Source organism: Rattus rattus, chromosome 14 (genome assembly GCF_011064425.1).
Source record: "Rattus rattus isolate New Zealand chromosome 14, Rrattus_CSIRO_v1, whole genome shotgun sequence".
In the NCBI taxonomy this organism is placed as follows: Eukaryota; Metazoa; Chordata; class Mammalia; order Rodentia; family Muridae; genus Rattus; species Rattus rattus.
This window is the reverse complement of record NC_046167.1, coordinates 53,702,373-53,718,669: the sequence shown is the minus strand read 5'-3', so window position 1 is coordinate 53,718,669 and position 16,297 is coordinate 53,702,373. Positions and strand designations below refer to the sequence as shown.

At 37.7% G+C, this 16,297-nt stretch overlaps 1 pseudogene; it reads right to left on the bottom strand.

The window, feature by feature from the left end:
- Nucleotides 1-584: 584 nt before the first annotated feature.
- Nucleotides 585-16,297, bottom strand: part of LOC116883227 — a 57,860-nt pseudogene continuing 42,147 nt past the window's right edge.

The following is a 16,297-nucleotide window of genomic DNA, read 5'->3' as shown; positions in this document are numbered from 1 at the left end:
GTGTGGTCTGATTTGAAACACTGAACACTTACTTCCCTAAAGCTTTTTAAAGTCCTAGCACTGGTAACCACAAATTCCATAAGAACATCCATTTGTGAAAGCTGGGATTTCTTTACTTCACCTAAAGTCATTTTTAAAAACGTGTAAGTGTTGGAAAAAAATGCTGACTATGCTAACACAGACTTATACTATCTATAAAATGGGCCCAAATTATTACGATGGTTTCGGTAGCTCTATAATTTACCATACACCATTTAGAATAAAATCACAAATTGAGAAATACAGATGGAATTCAGCTTTTCTTAATCCAAGATATTGTCTCATTAGAACTTCCATTTTCCCATTCCTACATAAGAAGTGTTTCTAGGGAAGTGAAGATTTATTAAGAATATTCAAGTCCGGGACTTTTGTTTTAACTATAAACCCTAAGTTTCCTTTTAGTGCTTCAAAAATTCACTATCATTTAAGTCCACATAAATTACATGACTAATTAGACGAACCTAGAAAATAACCTCCAATGAAACAAGATCAAGTTCAGCCACTGAACCAAGTAGTCCAGGGTGATCATACCTCTCATGTTTAAGTTACAAAGCCGTAGAGCCTGGAAAGCGATCTACTGCCCTGTTTAAACACAATTTGCTGTCAGGTTCAGTATGGATGGGTTGCTCATTGTCTGAGAGGTTGTATGCATGCTCAAGAAACCAGTCTTTCAGTATACTTTATTTCACTGTCAGCAACTTAATTTTGGCTCCAACCGTTCCTTCTCTTCTTTTAGCTGGTTTATTCTTTTCAGTGTATCTTGAGCTTTCCGCTTGAGTTTTAATGAGCTCTTTTTCTAGGCCATATCGTTAGTTCTCAATATTTCGATTCTTGAGTGAGCTCCTTTTGCTTTACTTGCTTGGAAGTGTAGATTTGCCTCCTCCCCGCTGGCTCAGCAGGCACCAGCTAAGGAACCTGAAGTAAGCCATTGACATGTGCCTGAGGATGAATAACACTTAATTCCATTGTTCACTCCTTCAGTCGCAGCTGGCTGCTACAGCTTGCTCATGTGGACATGTTCCTTTGCCAACATAGAACAGAAAGAAATCAGAGCAGTGTGATTCGAGGAGGCCACTCTCAACTGCCAAAATATCTTTCATATACCTGATCCACCAGCCGGTCTGCTGGCCCCCAGAAGGCCTCAACTCCAAGCCACCTGCACAATGTGTCTCAGCCTGTGAGTCAGCAAGGAGGATCAATGGTTATAAAACCATGGAGGAGCAATAGTTATGAATGGCCTCTGCCTGTTCCCCACCTCAGCCACTGGCTTTCCGGCCTCTTCTGTCCTGTAATTATACTTTTAAAAAAATAAAGTGGAAGTGTCAAGACATCTTTTCTTATTTAAAATAAAATGTAGATAAAATAGCTCCTTTTCTTGTTAACAAAGTGTTCCTATAATATTTCACTGTTTCAATTCATACCTTCTATTCATTTACTAAGTTTTGGCTAAGAGACTGAAACAAATAAAAAAGACTCAGCCATAGCACACAAGATATATTCAGTACATATTCTCTCATCATCATTTCCAACTATCTATATAAGTGAAGTTTATCTTCTCCATTGAAGATACACATCAATAGAGAAGCTCCCCACTTCTAAAATAAACAGTAATTTTAAGAGTAACTATGTTTTTTAGAAACTTAAAATATTAAATAAGCCATAGTGCAAATTTTTTGATAATAATGAACACCTGATTTTGAGAAATACCTTATATGTTTTATATTTCTGAAAGGCTAAATAGTAGGCAGTATTAGCACTCCCCAGGCAAAGCAACCATTGGTGATTATAGTAGAATATTTATTGAACAAGATTGTGGATCAATACAACATAAGAAGTGTGACAATTACTTTTGTTAATATTCTGTAGGAGGCTGGACAAAATCATAACAATATTTTTATAAGATGGTATAGAATTTGGAGTTGCTCTACAATGATTAAGGCAGCTCTACTTGAAATATTTTATTCCTATTTCTCATTCAAACCAAGGAAAATTTTAGATAAAGAATGATTTATTAGTTACTCTATTTTTTCCTGTGATAAAACACCGTGACCAAGCCAACACATTAGAAGCAAGCAGCAAAAGCAAGCACTAGAGCAGGAATAGGAAGCTGAGAATTCAGATCTTTAAATGCCAGTTCAAAACAGAGAAAAGTAAAAGTGGGTGGCATGAGCCATTTTTCTCTCGAAGCTTAAACCAACAAGGCCACACCTACAAAACTTCCCCAAACAAAGCTACTGACTGGGAACCAAGGGTTAACATATCTGAACCAATAGGGGACACTTTCTTTCAAATTATTACAACTAGGGATTGTAGTTCAATGGTAGAATATTTATCTGCATGAGCAAACACCTGGCTTGGATTCTTACTGCTGTGAAGATACTTGAGGGTAGAAAGGTAGATAAATGGAAGGGAAAGAAAAGAGAAAATTAAAAATGGTTGAACTACAAAAGTAAAATTAAAATGAGGTGGGGGAGTAATACATCATTTAGATTAGATCTATTCAATGAATTAGGCTGGAAACAAAGCTTCATGCTTTTCTGATATATTCAAGGCCCTAGCCACTATATTGAAAGGAAAAATTAGCCAAGGGATGGTGTCGTAAACCAGAAATCAGGAGGTTGACAGGATGATTGCCAGGAGTTCAAATCTGGTCTAGGCCACAATGAAAGTACTAAGCCAGCTTGCACCACAGAGTGAAACTTTAAAATAATAATAATAATAATAATAATAATAATAATAATAATAATAATAATGTAAATATTCAAAATTATAGTACAAACTTTAATACACGTATGAGTAAAATAGTGTCTCTTTTTGAGTACTCAGAATACTGTAAAAATAAATACATGAATAAACTATTTCAAATTTCCTGTAGCTATGATACAAAGAGTGAAATGTTGCAAAGTAAAATCAATGACAATATGGCAATATCCACAAAGAAGTAGTCAAATATCTCAAATATTTGGTGTATAATTCTGCAGAATCTGTTGGTAAAATTCAAAGTGCAAATTTACAATAGAAAACCAAGTTATTCTTTTTTGTAAACCTGAATTTTTTCACCTAAGCAATAATGAAATGAAGGTGCATAAATATAATTATGTGTATAGAAAACCAGAAACTATAAAGATAAGCCAATTAATATTTCAGCTAAAGGTAAAAGAATTAAAAAACAAAATAAAATAGCCAAAATAGATTACAGATGATGCAGATTATTAACAAAATTATATCTGTACTTTAAAATAGAGATTAAGGTCTGGAAGGGTGGTCAGAAGCTATGATCCTTTACTATTCTTGCAGAATATGAACATTTGCCTCTCGCACCCTCAGCAGATGGCTTACAAATAATTATCTGTAACTAGCTCAAAGGGATCCTATGGCTAATTCTGGCCTCTCTGGACACCTACATTCACAAGTCCCTTCCCTTTGTCCTCTCTCCTCTCTCTTTCTGTCCTCTTCTGCCCCCTTTCTTTCTCTTCCCTTCATATACTCATGCCCCAAAATAACTTTATTTTATATTAGACCCATCATATGGCTAGTACTTTGTGGTGGAAGGAGATACCTTAGCATGAGTGCACTGATGCACTCCCTCCCACTGCATCATGTCATCTGATTACAAAACATATCAGAGGCAAATATTGTAACATATTATAAGGAAAATATGATCACCAATTCATTATAAAAATTATATAATGAAGATTTAAACTCAAAACAGAAAAAATAACATGATTAGTTCATTAAAAAGCTAAATAAAAGCAGAATTTCCCCCAACAATAGCCACTACTATAATACTTAGTAGAGAACAGAATAAATCATGACAAACGTTTTAGAAAAATTAACTTTACAAATTCCTACAGATAATATACAGTATGCAAAATTACAAATGACTCATAGAGGCAGGATGACAGTCAGCCTTATACTACCTGAATGTAAATTTTTTAATTGATTCCCTTATTTCTGATGAATAGAGTCTGACAGACCTTTGAATATGATGTGTTGCCTCAAAATAAGGTTGGTGTATTAAAGGCATGATCCCCAAGTTATTGATCATGGGTGAAGATTTAAGAAGCAATTGAAATAAGATCTCTCTCTCTCTCTCTCTCTCTCTCTCTCTCTCTCTCATGTGTGTGTGTGTGTGTGTGTGTGTGTCTGTATGTGTGTATGTGTGTTCTGCTTTGCTCTGTTCTGTTCTAGACAGCTTTTTCTTGCTTTTCAATAATTCTCTGAGACAGTGCTCTCTGCTAATAAAAATTTTAAATGCTATCTGGATACCTCTGGATATCATGGCATTTCTGACCAAAATCAGAAAAGCTGCTAGAAAAATTATTGAATCTTCCAACCAAGACAGAAATCCTGTTTAAAAAAAAATTGAAGAGCTGCTTTTGCTCTCCAGAGATCTCAAGATCTCCAGATCGCTCAGCTCGCAATAGAGAAAAATTCTGATGGGGAACTTCTGTGACCTTGAACTCAGGAATCTGCCTGCCCTTGTATCTGTCTGCTTTTGTGTCTTTCTGACAAACTGGCTCATAGTGTAGCTACCTTTCTTCCTTTAGACTTTTGAAGGCCCTCATAATTCATAAATCCTTGTATTTTTGGATAGTTAAGAAATTATATATTGATTCCATTCAAAAACCTTAAGGGCTGTCCTGAAGGTCTCAGCATTTAAAATTTTGCTGAGACATTACCAAAATCTTCACCACCTGGACTCATGCTGTCTGATTTTCACAGACTCATCAACACTAACAGAAAGGACATTCCTTAGAGCAATATAAAATCTGTATATTATTATACAAACAAAGAGCATTCAGGAGTACTTTTAAGTTGCTAGTATGAGAACTCTAATTTCTTTACAGAGGCAATTATTGCTATGAACTTTCCTCTTAGTGGTGCTTTCCTAGTGTCACATGAATTTGAGTATGTTAGACCATCATTTTTATTGAATGCTAGAAACTCTTTAATTATTTTTTATTTCATTCCCGACCCAGAGATAACTGAGTAAAAAGATGGTCAGTTTACATGAATGTGTTTTCTTTCTGCAGTTTCTGCTGTTGTTGAAGCAACAACAATCCATGGTGAGCTGATAAGAAGCAAGGGATCATTTTGATTTTCGTGTATCTATTGAGGCTTGCTTTGTGACTGGCTATATGTTAAATTTTGGAGAAGGATCCATGAAGTACTGAAAAGAAGGTACATTCTTTTGTGTTAAGGTGAAATACTCTGTAGCTATTTGTTAGGTTCCTTTGATTCATGTCTGTTAGTTTCATTATTTCACTGTTTAGATTTTGTCTGGATAACCTCTCAGTTGGTGAGACTGAAGTGTTGTTATCTCTCACTATTTTTTTTCATCTTTATTAACTTGGGTATTTCTTATTTACATTTCGATTATTATTCCCTTTCCCGGTTTCCCTGCCAACATCCCCCTAACCCTTCCCCTGAACTTCTATATGGGTGTTCCCCTCCCTGTCCTCCCCCCGTAACCCCCCTCCCCCCAACAATCACGTTCACTAGGTGTTCAGTCTTGGCAGGACCAAGGGCTTCCCCTTCCACTGGTGCTCTTACTAGGCTATTCATTGCTACCTATGAGGTTGGAGCCCAGGGTCAGTCCATGTATACTCTTTGGGTAGTGGCTTAGTCCCTGGAAGCTCTGGTTGGTTGGCATTGTTGTTCATATGGGGTCTCAAGCCCCTTCAAGCTTTTGCAGTCCTTTCTCTGATTCCTTCAACGGGGGTCTCATTCTCAGTTCAGTGGTTTAATGATGGCATTTGCCTATGTATTTGCTGTATTCTGGGTGTGTCTCTCAGGAGAGATCTATATCCGGTTCCTGTCGGCCTCATCCAACTTATCTAGTTTGCTTCATCCAACTTATATAGTTTGGTGGCTGTATATGTATGGGCCACATGTGGGGCAGGCTCTGAATGGATGTTCCTTCTGCCTCTGTTCTAAACTTTGCCTCCCTATTCCCTCTAAAGGAAATTCTTGTTTCTCTTTTAAAGAAGGAGTGAAGCATCCACATTTTGGTCATCCTTCTTTAGTTTCAAGTGTTCTGTGCATCTGGGGTAATTCCAGCATTTGGGCTAATAGCCACTTATCAATGAGTGCATACCATGTGTGTTTTTCTGTGATTGGGTTAACTCACTCAGGATGATACTTTCCACCTCCTTCCATTTGCCTATGAATTTCATGAACTCATTGTTTTTGATAGCTGAGTAGTACACCATTGTGTAGATGTACCACATTTTCTGTATCCATTCCTCTGATGAAGGGCATCTGGGTTCTTTCCAGCTTCTGGCTACTATAAATAAAGCTGCTATGAACATAGTGGAGCATGTGTCTTTGTTGTATGTTGGCGCATCTTTTGGGTATATGCCAAAGAGAGGTATAGCTGGGTCCTCAGGTAGTTCAATGTCCAATTTTCTGAGGAACCTCCAGACTGATTTCCAGAATGGTTGTACCAGTCTGCAATCCCACCAACAATGGAGGAGTGTTCCTCTTTCTCGACATCCTCGCCAGCGTCTGCTGTCACCTGAGTTTTTGACCTTAGCCATTCTCACTAGTGTGAGGTGAAATCTCAGGGATGTTTCAATTTGCATTTCCCTTATGACTAAAGATGTTGAAAATTTCTTTAGGTGTTTCTCAGCCATTCGGCATTCCTCAGCTGTGAATTCTTTGTTTATCACTGAACCACATTTTTTTTTTATTAACTTGAGTATTTCTTATTTACATTTCGAGTGTTATTCCCTTTCCTGGTTTCCAGGCAAACATCCCCCTAATCCCACCCTATCCCCTTCTTTATGGGTGTTCCCCTCCCCATCCTCCCCCCATTGCCACCTTCCCCCCAACAGTCTAGTTCACTGGGGGTTCAGTCTTAGCAGGACCCAGGGCTTCCCCTTCCACTGGTGATCTTACTAGGATATTCATTGTTACCTATGAGGTCAGAGTCCAGGGTCAGTCCATGTATAGTCTTTAGGTAGTGGCTTAGTCCCTGGAAGCTCTGGTTGCTTGGCATTGTTGTTCATAAGGGGTCTCGAGCCCCTTCAAGCTCTTCCAGTTCTTTCTCTGATTCCTTCAACGGGGGTCCTATTCTCAGTTCAGTGGTTTGCTGCTGACATTCGCCTCTGTATTTGCTGTATTGGCTGTGTCTCTCAGGAGAGATCTACATCTGGCTCCTGTTGGTCTGCACTTCTTTGCTTCATCCATCTTGTCTAATTGGGTGGCTGTATGTGTATGGGCCACATGTGGGGCAGGCTCTGAATGGGTGTTACTTCTGGGTCTGTTTTAATCTTTGCCTCTCTATTCCCTGCCAAGGGTATTCTTGTTCCCCTTTTAAAGAAGGAGTGAAGCATTCACATTTTGATCATCTGTCTTGAGTTTCATTTGTTCTAGGCATCTAGGGTAATTCAGGCATTTGGGCTAATAGCCACTTATCAATGAGTACATACCATGTATGTCTTTCTGTGATTGGGTAAGCTCACTCAAGATGATATTTTCCAGTTCCAACCATTTGTCTATGAATTTCATAAACTCATTGTTTTTGATAAGTAATATTCTTGTGTAGATGTACCACATTTTCTGTATCCATTCCTCTGTTGAAGGGCATCTGGGTTCTTTCCAGCTTCTGGCTATTATAAATAAGGCTGCGATGAACATAGTGGAGCATGTGTCTTTTTTTATATGTTGGGGCATCTTTTGGGTATATGCCAAGAGAGGTAAGCTGGATCCACAGGCAGTTCAATGTCCAATTTTCTGAGGAACCTCCAGACTGATTTCAAGAATGGTTGTACCAGTCTGCAATCCCACCAACAATGGAGGAGTGTTCCTCTTTCTCCACATCCTTGCCAGCATTTGCTGTCACCTGAGTTTTTGATCTTAGCCATTCTCACTGGTGTGAGGTGAAATCTCAGGGTTGTTTTGATTTGCATTTCCCTTATGACTAAAGTTGTTGAACATTTCTTTAAGTGTTTCTCAGCCATTCGGCATTCCTCAGCTGTGAATTCTTTGTTTAGCTCTGAACCCCATTTTTTAATAGGGTTATTTGTTTCCCTGCGGTCTAACTTCTTGAGTTCTTTGTATATTTTGGATATAAGTCCTCTATCTGTTGTAGGATTGGTAAAGATCTTTGCTCAATCTGTTGGATGCCGTTTTGACCTAATGACAGTGTCCTTTGCCTTACAGAAGCTTTGTAGTTTGATGAGATCCCATTTCTCGATTCTTGATCTTAGAGCATAAGCCATTGCTGTTTTGTTCAGGAAATTTTCTCCAGTGCCATGTGTTCAAGGTTTTTCCCATTTTTCTTCTATTAGTTTGAGTGTGTCTGGTTTGATGTGAGGTCCTTGATCCACTTGGACTTAAGCTTTTTACAGGGTGATAAGCATGGATTGATCTGCATTCTTCTACATACAGTTCTCCAGTTGAACCAGCACCATTTGCTGAAAATGCTATCTTTTTTCCATTGGATGGTTTCGGATCCTTTGTCAAAAATCAAGTGACCATAGGTGTGTGGGTTCATTTCTGGGTCTTCAATTCTATTTCACTGTTCTATCTGTCTGTCTCTGTACCAATATCATGCAGCTTTTATCACTATTGATCTGTAATACTGCTTGAGTTAAGGGACAGTGATTCCCCTGGAAGTACTTCAATTGTTGAGGATAGTTTTAGCTATCCTGGGTTTTTTGATATTCCAGATGAATTTGCAAATTGTTCTGTCTAACTCTCTGAAGAATTGGATTGGTATTTTGATGGGGATTGCAATGAATCTGTAGATCGCTTTTGGTAAAATGTCCATTTTTACTATATTAATCCTGCCAATCCATGAGCATGGGAGATCTTTCCATCATCTGAGATCTTCTTCAATTTCTATCTTCAGAGGCTTGAAGTTCTTGTCATGCAGATCTTTCACTTGCTTTGTTAAAGTTACACCGAGGTATTTTATATTATTTGGGATTTTTATGAAGGATATTGTTTCCCTAATTTCTTTCTCTGCTTGTTTCTCTTTTGTGTAGAGGAAGGCTACTGATTTATTTGAGTTAATTTTATACCCAGCCACTTTGCTGAAGGTGTTTATCATGTTTAGTAGTTCTCTGGTGGAACTTTGGGGATCACTTAAATATACTATCATATCATCTGCAAATAGTGATATTTTGACTTCTTCTTTTCCAATCCGTATCCCTTTGATCTCCTTTTGTTGTCTGATTGCTCTGGTTACAACTACAAGAACTATATTGACTAAGTAGGGAGAGAGTGGGCAGTCTTGTCTAGTCCTGGATTTTAGTGGGATTGCTTCAAGTTTCTCTCCATTTAGTTTAAAGTTAGCTACTGGTTTACTGTATATGTCTTTTACTATGTTTAGGTATGGGCCTTGAATTCCTATTCTTTCCAGGACTTTTATCATGAAGGAGTGTTGAATTTTGTCAAATGCTTTCTCAGCATCTAATGAAATGATCATGTGGTTTTTATCTTTCAGCTTGTTTACATAGTGGATTAATGTTGATGGTTTTCTGTATATTAAAACATCCCTGCATCCCTGGCATGAAGCCTACTTGATCATGATGGATGATTGTTTTGATGTGCTCTTGGATTCAGTTTGCCAGAATTTTATTGAGTATTTTTGTGTCGATATTCATAAGGGAAATTGGTCTGAAGTTCTCTTCCTTTGTTGGGTCTTTGTGTGGTTTAGTTATAAGAGTAATTGTGGCTTCATAGAAGGAATTCGTTAGTGCTCCATCTGTTTCAATTTTGTGGAATAGTTTGGATAGTATTGGTATGAGGTCTTCTATGAAAGTCTGATAGAATTCTGTACTGAACCCATCTGGACCTGCACTCTTTTTGGTTGGGAGACCTTTAATGACTGCTTCTATTTCTTTCGGAGGTATGGGTGGTTTAAATGGTTTATCTGTTCCTGATTTAACTTTGGTACCTGGTATCTGTCTAGGAAATTGTCCATTTCCTCCAGATTTTCAAATTTTGTTGAACATATACTTTTGTAGTAGGATCTGATGATTTTTTTGAATTTCCTCTGGCTCTGTTGTCATGTCTCCCTTTTCATTTCTGATTTTGTTAATTTGGACACACTCTCTGTGTCCTCTCGTTAGTCTAGCTAAGGGTTTATCTATCTTGTTGATTTTCTCAAAGAACCAGCTTTTGGTTCCGTTGATTCTTTGTATAGTCCTTTTTGTTTCTACTTGGTTGATTTCAGCTCTGAGTTTGATTATTTCCTGCCTTCTACTCCTCCTGGGTGTTATTTGCTTCTTTTTGTTCTACAGCTTTTAGTCATGCTGTCAAGGTGCTAATATATGCTCTCTCCTGTTTCTTTCTGCAGACACTCAGAGCTATGAGTTTTCCTCTTAGCACAACTTTCATTGTGTCCCATAAGTTTGAGTATGTTGTACCTTCATTTTCAATAAATTCTAAGAAGTCTTAATTTCTTTCTTTATTTTTTCCTTGACCAGGTTATCATTAAGTAGAGCATTGTTCAATTTCCATGTATATGTGGGCGTTCTTCCCTTATTGTTATTGAAGACCATCTTTAGCCCGTGGTGGTCTGATAGGACGCATGGGATTATTTTTATCTTTCTGTATCTGTTGAGGCCCATTTTTATGACCAATTATACAGTCAATTTTGGAGAAAGTACCATGAGGTTGTGAGAAGAAGCAATATCCTTTTGTTTTAGGATAGAATGTTCTATAAATATCTGTTAAGTCCATTTGGTTCTTGACTTCTCTTAGTTTGTCTATGCCTCTGTTTAATTTCTGATTCCATGATCTGTCCATTGATGAGAGTGGGGTGTTGAAATCTCCTACTATTATTGTGTGAGGTGCAATGTGTGCTTTGAGCTTTAGTAAGGTTTCTTTTATGTATGTAGATGCCCTTGTATTTGGAGCATAGGTATTTAGGATTTAGAGCTCATCTTGGTGGGTTTTTCCTTTGTTGAATATGAAGTTTCCTTCCTTATCTTTTTTGATGACTTTTGTTTGAAAGTTGAGTTTATTCGATATTAGAATGGCTACTCCAGCTTGCTTCTTCAGACCATTTGCTTGGAAAGCTGTTTTCCAACCTTTCACTCTGAGGTAGTGTCTATCTTTGTCTCTGAGGTGTGTTTCCTATAGGCAGCAGAATGCAGGGTACTCATTGCATATCCAGTTTGTTAATTTATGTCTTTGTATTGGGGAATTGAGTCCATTGTTGTTGAAAGTTATCTCTCACTATTAATGTGTAGGATTTGATGTGCAATTTAAGCTTTAGTAATATTTCTTTTACAAATGTGGGTGCCCTTTGTGGCATAGATGTTCAGAATTAAGATAGCATCTTTTTTTTTTTTTTTTATTAACTTGAGTATTTCTTATATACATTTCGAAAGTGTTATTCCCTTTCCTGTTTCGGCAAACATCCCCCCCTCCCTTCCATATGGGTGTTCCTCCCAACCCTCCCCATTACCGCCCCCTCCCCCAAAGTCTAGTTCACTGGGGTTCAGTCTTAACAGGACCCAGGGCTTCCCTTCCACTGGTGCTCTTACTAGGATATTCATTGCTACCTATGGGGTCAGAGTCCAGGGTCAGTCCATGTATAGTCTATAGGTAGTGGCTTAGTCCCTGGAAGCTCTGGTTGCTTGGCATTGTTGTACATATGGGGTCTCGAGCCCCTTCAAGCTCTTCCAGTTCTTTCTCTGATTCCTTCAACGGGGGTCCTATTCTCAGTTCAGTGGTTTGCTGCTGACATTCGCCTCTGTATTTGCTGTATTCTGGCTGTGTCTCTCAGGAGAGATCTACATCCGGCCCTGTTGGTCTGCCTTATTTGCTTCATCCATCCTGTCCAATTGGGTGGCTGTATATGCATAGGCCACATGTGGGCAGGCTCAATAGGTGCTCCCTCAGTCCCTGTTTCAATCTTTTGCCTCTCTCTCCCTGCCAAGGGTATTCCTTTTCCCCTTTAAAGAAGGGTGAAGCATCCACACCCCTGATCATCCATCCTGAGTTTCACTTGCCCTAGGCATCTAGGGTAATTCAAGCATTTGGGCTAATAGCCACTTATCAATGAGTGCATACCATGTATGTCTTTCTGTGATTGGGTTAGCTCACTCAGGATGATATTTTCCAGTTCCAACCATTTGACTACGAATTTAATAAACTCGTTTTTGATAGCTGAGTAATATTCCATTGTGTAGATGTACCACATTTTCTGTATCCATTCCTCTGTTGAAGGGCATCTGGGTTCTTTCCAGCTTCTGGCTATTATAAATAAGGCTGCTAGGAACATAGTGGAGCACGTGTCTTTTTTATATGTTGGGGCATCTTTTGGGTATATGCCCAAGAGAGGTATAGCTGGATCCTCAGGCAGTTTAATGTCCAATTTTCTGAGGAACCTCCAGACTGATTTCCAGAATGGTTGTACCAGTCTGCAATCCCACCAACAATGGAGGAGTGTTCCTCTTTCTCTGCATCCTCGCCAGCATCTGCTGTCACCTGAGTTTTTGATCTTAGCCATTCTCACTGGTGTGAGGTGAAATCTCAGGGTTGTTTTGATTTGCATTTTCCTTATGACTAAAGATGTTGAACATTCCTTTAGGTGCTTCTCAGCCATTCGGCATTCCTCAGCTGTGAATTCTTTGTTTAGCTCTGAACCCCATTTTTTAATAGGGTTATTTATTTCCCTGCGGTCTAACTTCTTGAGGTCTTTGTATATTTTGGATATAAGGCCTCTATCTTTTGTAGGATTGGTAAAGATCTTTTCCCAATCTGTTGGTTGCCTGTTTTGTCTAACTACAGTGTCCTTTGCCTTACAAAACTTTGCAGTTTATGAGATCCCCATTTGTCGATTCTTGATCTTAGAGCATAAGCCATTGGTGTTTTGTTCAGGAAATTCTTTCCAGTGCCCATGTGTTCCAGATGCTTCCCTAGTTTTTCTTCTATTAGTTTGAGTGTGTCTGGTTTGATGTGGAGGTCCTTGATCCACTTGGACTTAAGCTTTGTACAGGGTGATAAGCATGGATTGATATGCATTCTTCTACATATTGACTGATCTCTCCCTTTGATGAATCTGAAATGTCCTTCCCTGTATCTTTTTGATCAATTTTGGTTGAAAGTCTATTTTATTAGATATTAGAATGGCTGCTCCAGCTTGCTTCTTGAGTCCATTAGCTTGGAAAACTTTTTTCTAGTCCTTTACTCTGATTTAATATCTGTCTTTATTGCTAACTTATGTCTTTTTTGTATGCAGCAAAAGATGGATCCTGTTTTTATTAATTCTGTTAGTCTGTGTATTTTTATTGGGGAGTAGATTCCATTGATGTTAACAGGTATTAATGACCAATGATTGTTAATTCCTATTATTTTGATGTTGGTGGGTTTGTGTGTGTGTGTGTGTGTGTGTGTGTGTGTGTGTATGTGTGTGTGTGTGTGTTTGTCCCTTGATTTTTGCTGGCAAAATTACTTATTTCCTGTGCTAAGAAACAATTTCTTAATCAAAAAATACTTGAAGTATCCTTCAGGTGTGAAATATTGATTTTTGTCCCTTCATCCAAAAGTTATAGAAAATTGTAAAAATCATTCATCCCTAAGCCAGATCTTCAGAAAGTTAACTCACATTAATATTTAAATTTTTGTTATTATATTTCCATTTAGAGCTAAACTCCATATATATATTCCAGTGCTCTATTATATATATATATATATATATATATATATATATGTAACTTAAATGTGAATTTCCATTTTTTCATTGGAATTTTTTATTAAAAAACAAATAAATTAAGGAGGTAACAATTAAAATAAAGTCATTACTTTTTATTACTTTAATACACTTCTCCCAAAAGAGGCTATTGAAAATCTCTGATAAAGAGCATGGATTGTTACCAAAATTTTATTCAATGAAATATTAAATAGGCAAAGATTGAAATGTAGTGAGGAAATTTTGTCCAGTTTAAAAAGCAAATGGCAATATTACAAATGCTACTATATGCAAGCATAATTGTCCCTGAGAGAATCCACCTAGCTGCTGACTAAAACAGATGCAGAGACTCACAGGAAGTCCATGAAAGAGGTTGGAGGAGGAAAGGACCTGGAATGGACAGCGATCCTAAAGGACTAACAGAGTCAACTAACCTGAACCCCACAGATGTAGGATGATGTCATTATGCAGCAAGGTAGGTCCAGCATAAGGCAAAAGTTTATCATTGGATGAGAAGGAAGGTAGGTGAGGAAAAAAAATTAAGGAAGAAGGGAGGAGGAGGAGGAAAATCGAGAGGAGATTAAGATGGAGTCTATGGAGGAGGATGGTTCAAATTTAGGCTAGATTGATTTTATCTTGTCTAGGTGGGCAGTTTATATCTTTATCAGTTGGCAGTGAATTTATTGTGTGGATGAACTGTGGGTTGAGAATTTACCATATAAATCTAATTGCTAAATTACAACTTTACTGGGCTAAAGAGGACAGTGTGTGAAAGAAATGGCTGAACGGGAGTTAGAGCATGCAGATCTTGTTCTGTTACCTGTGCAGAGTGAGAACACACAGGGCCCTCGGAACGAGGTGTGTGTGTGTGTGTGTGTGTGTGTGTGTGTGTGTGTGTGTGTGTGTCTTTGCCAGACATGGTAACTACTGCCTAGGGGACCTCATGGAGTGGGCAGCTAAAAGCAAGACATCTGGGAGAGGGTGGCTTGTAGACTTGTGGCAGAGTAGCAGCCAAAATGAGCAAATCAAGCTCATGGAACTGAGAGAAAATGTTCCTTTTGATTTTACTGCAATGCATAAGAACTTCACAAGCAAAGATTGAGCTACCAACCAACATGGAATGGCCCTATCACCCCCCCACACAAAAATATGTAACAGAAGTGTTGTTTGGTCATCATGTGTGTCACCTAACAACTGAAATGGGGGCTATCCTTACTCTGTTGCCTGCCTGTGGATTCTGTTTCTCTAACTGGGCTGCTTTGTCTGGCCTCAGTGAGATCCTGTTCCTAGTCCTGCAGTGACTTTATGTACCAGGGTTACAGGTAACCACCAGGGATCAGGGCAGATGGGAGGGGCTTGCCCCTTTCGGAAGAGAAGGGGACTGTGTAGAGTGAAGAGTAGGGCTGTGGTACGGTTGTAAAATGGATGAATTAATTAATTAAAGAAAAAATATAATATATTACCATGATTACTCCTTTGATAAATGGTTATGACAGCAAATAGATATTGGTTTGCATTAATAGGGGCATACTACCAGTTTCAGAATCTATCAATTTAATTATGAAGCTCTTTGACTTAATGTACAGATGCTAAATCAAAGGAAAATTTATTTTTCGTTTGGAAATGTGAAGGAATGAAGAGACAAAAATAACACAAATAACTTAGCATGCTTTACCCAACCCTAATGCAATGAACTGCTCAACAGCTAAAACATTTTTATTAGATTTTATAACCTGCAAATTGATGAGTTATATTTAGTATCATTTCTTGTGAATACTCATCAAATTATGAATACTCACAAAAACACATAATGCAGTTCATTTCTTATATACCGAAATATTTGTTTTCAAAAAAAAATTAAACAGAATTTATCTCCTGGTATTTGTACAACAGCAGTTTGAAAGGAAATTTTAATATTGATTTGCCAGTAAAAATAAAACAATAGCAATGAATTCCCTCACTTATTCTTCAACTGAAGGGCAATTTAAATTATAGAGGTGATAAAGAAGGCAAAGTTATCAAACCCCAAAGCCAACTATCATCATCTTTCAAACATTTCATTTTTAAAGTTGCTAGTAATTTGTCTACATACTTCACAAGCACTTTTATATAACTTGTAAACTTTGAAAGTTAGTTTCACATCTGGCAAGCTATTTAAAAATTTTAAAAGTTTTTAAAAGCTATTTTAAAAGTTTTAAAAATTGCTGTGCAAGCATGAGAACCTGTGTTCCAATCCCAGCACCAATGTAAAAACAGTTGGGCATGTTAATGCGAAACCTAAAAATCAAAACTACTCAAAGTGTTTACTTGAAAGTTTGAATTCAAAGAGCTAAAAAAGACAGTACAAAAGCTGATTCCATTTCAATGGTAACATATTCAGAATATATTTCAATAAAGTCAACCTCCATTCTGAATTATTGAGTTATCTGGTATGTACCTATTTTCCTAAGTACTTAAGGAGTAGAAACAGAAATCTACTAATAAAACATGTTAATTTTCTTTGGTTTCTACAGTTACAGTGATAATTACGCTTTCATGAAAGTAATTATTCAGTCTTAAAATACTGAAAACCCTAATCATTCATCCCATCCATTACACAGA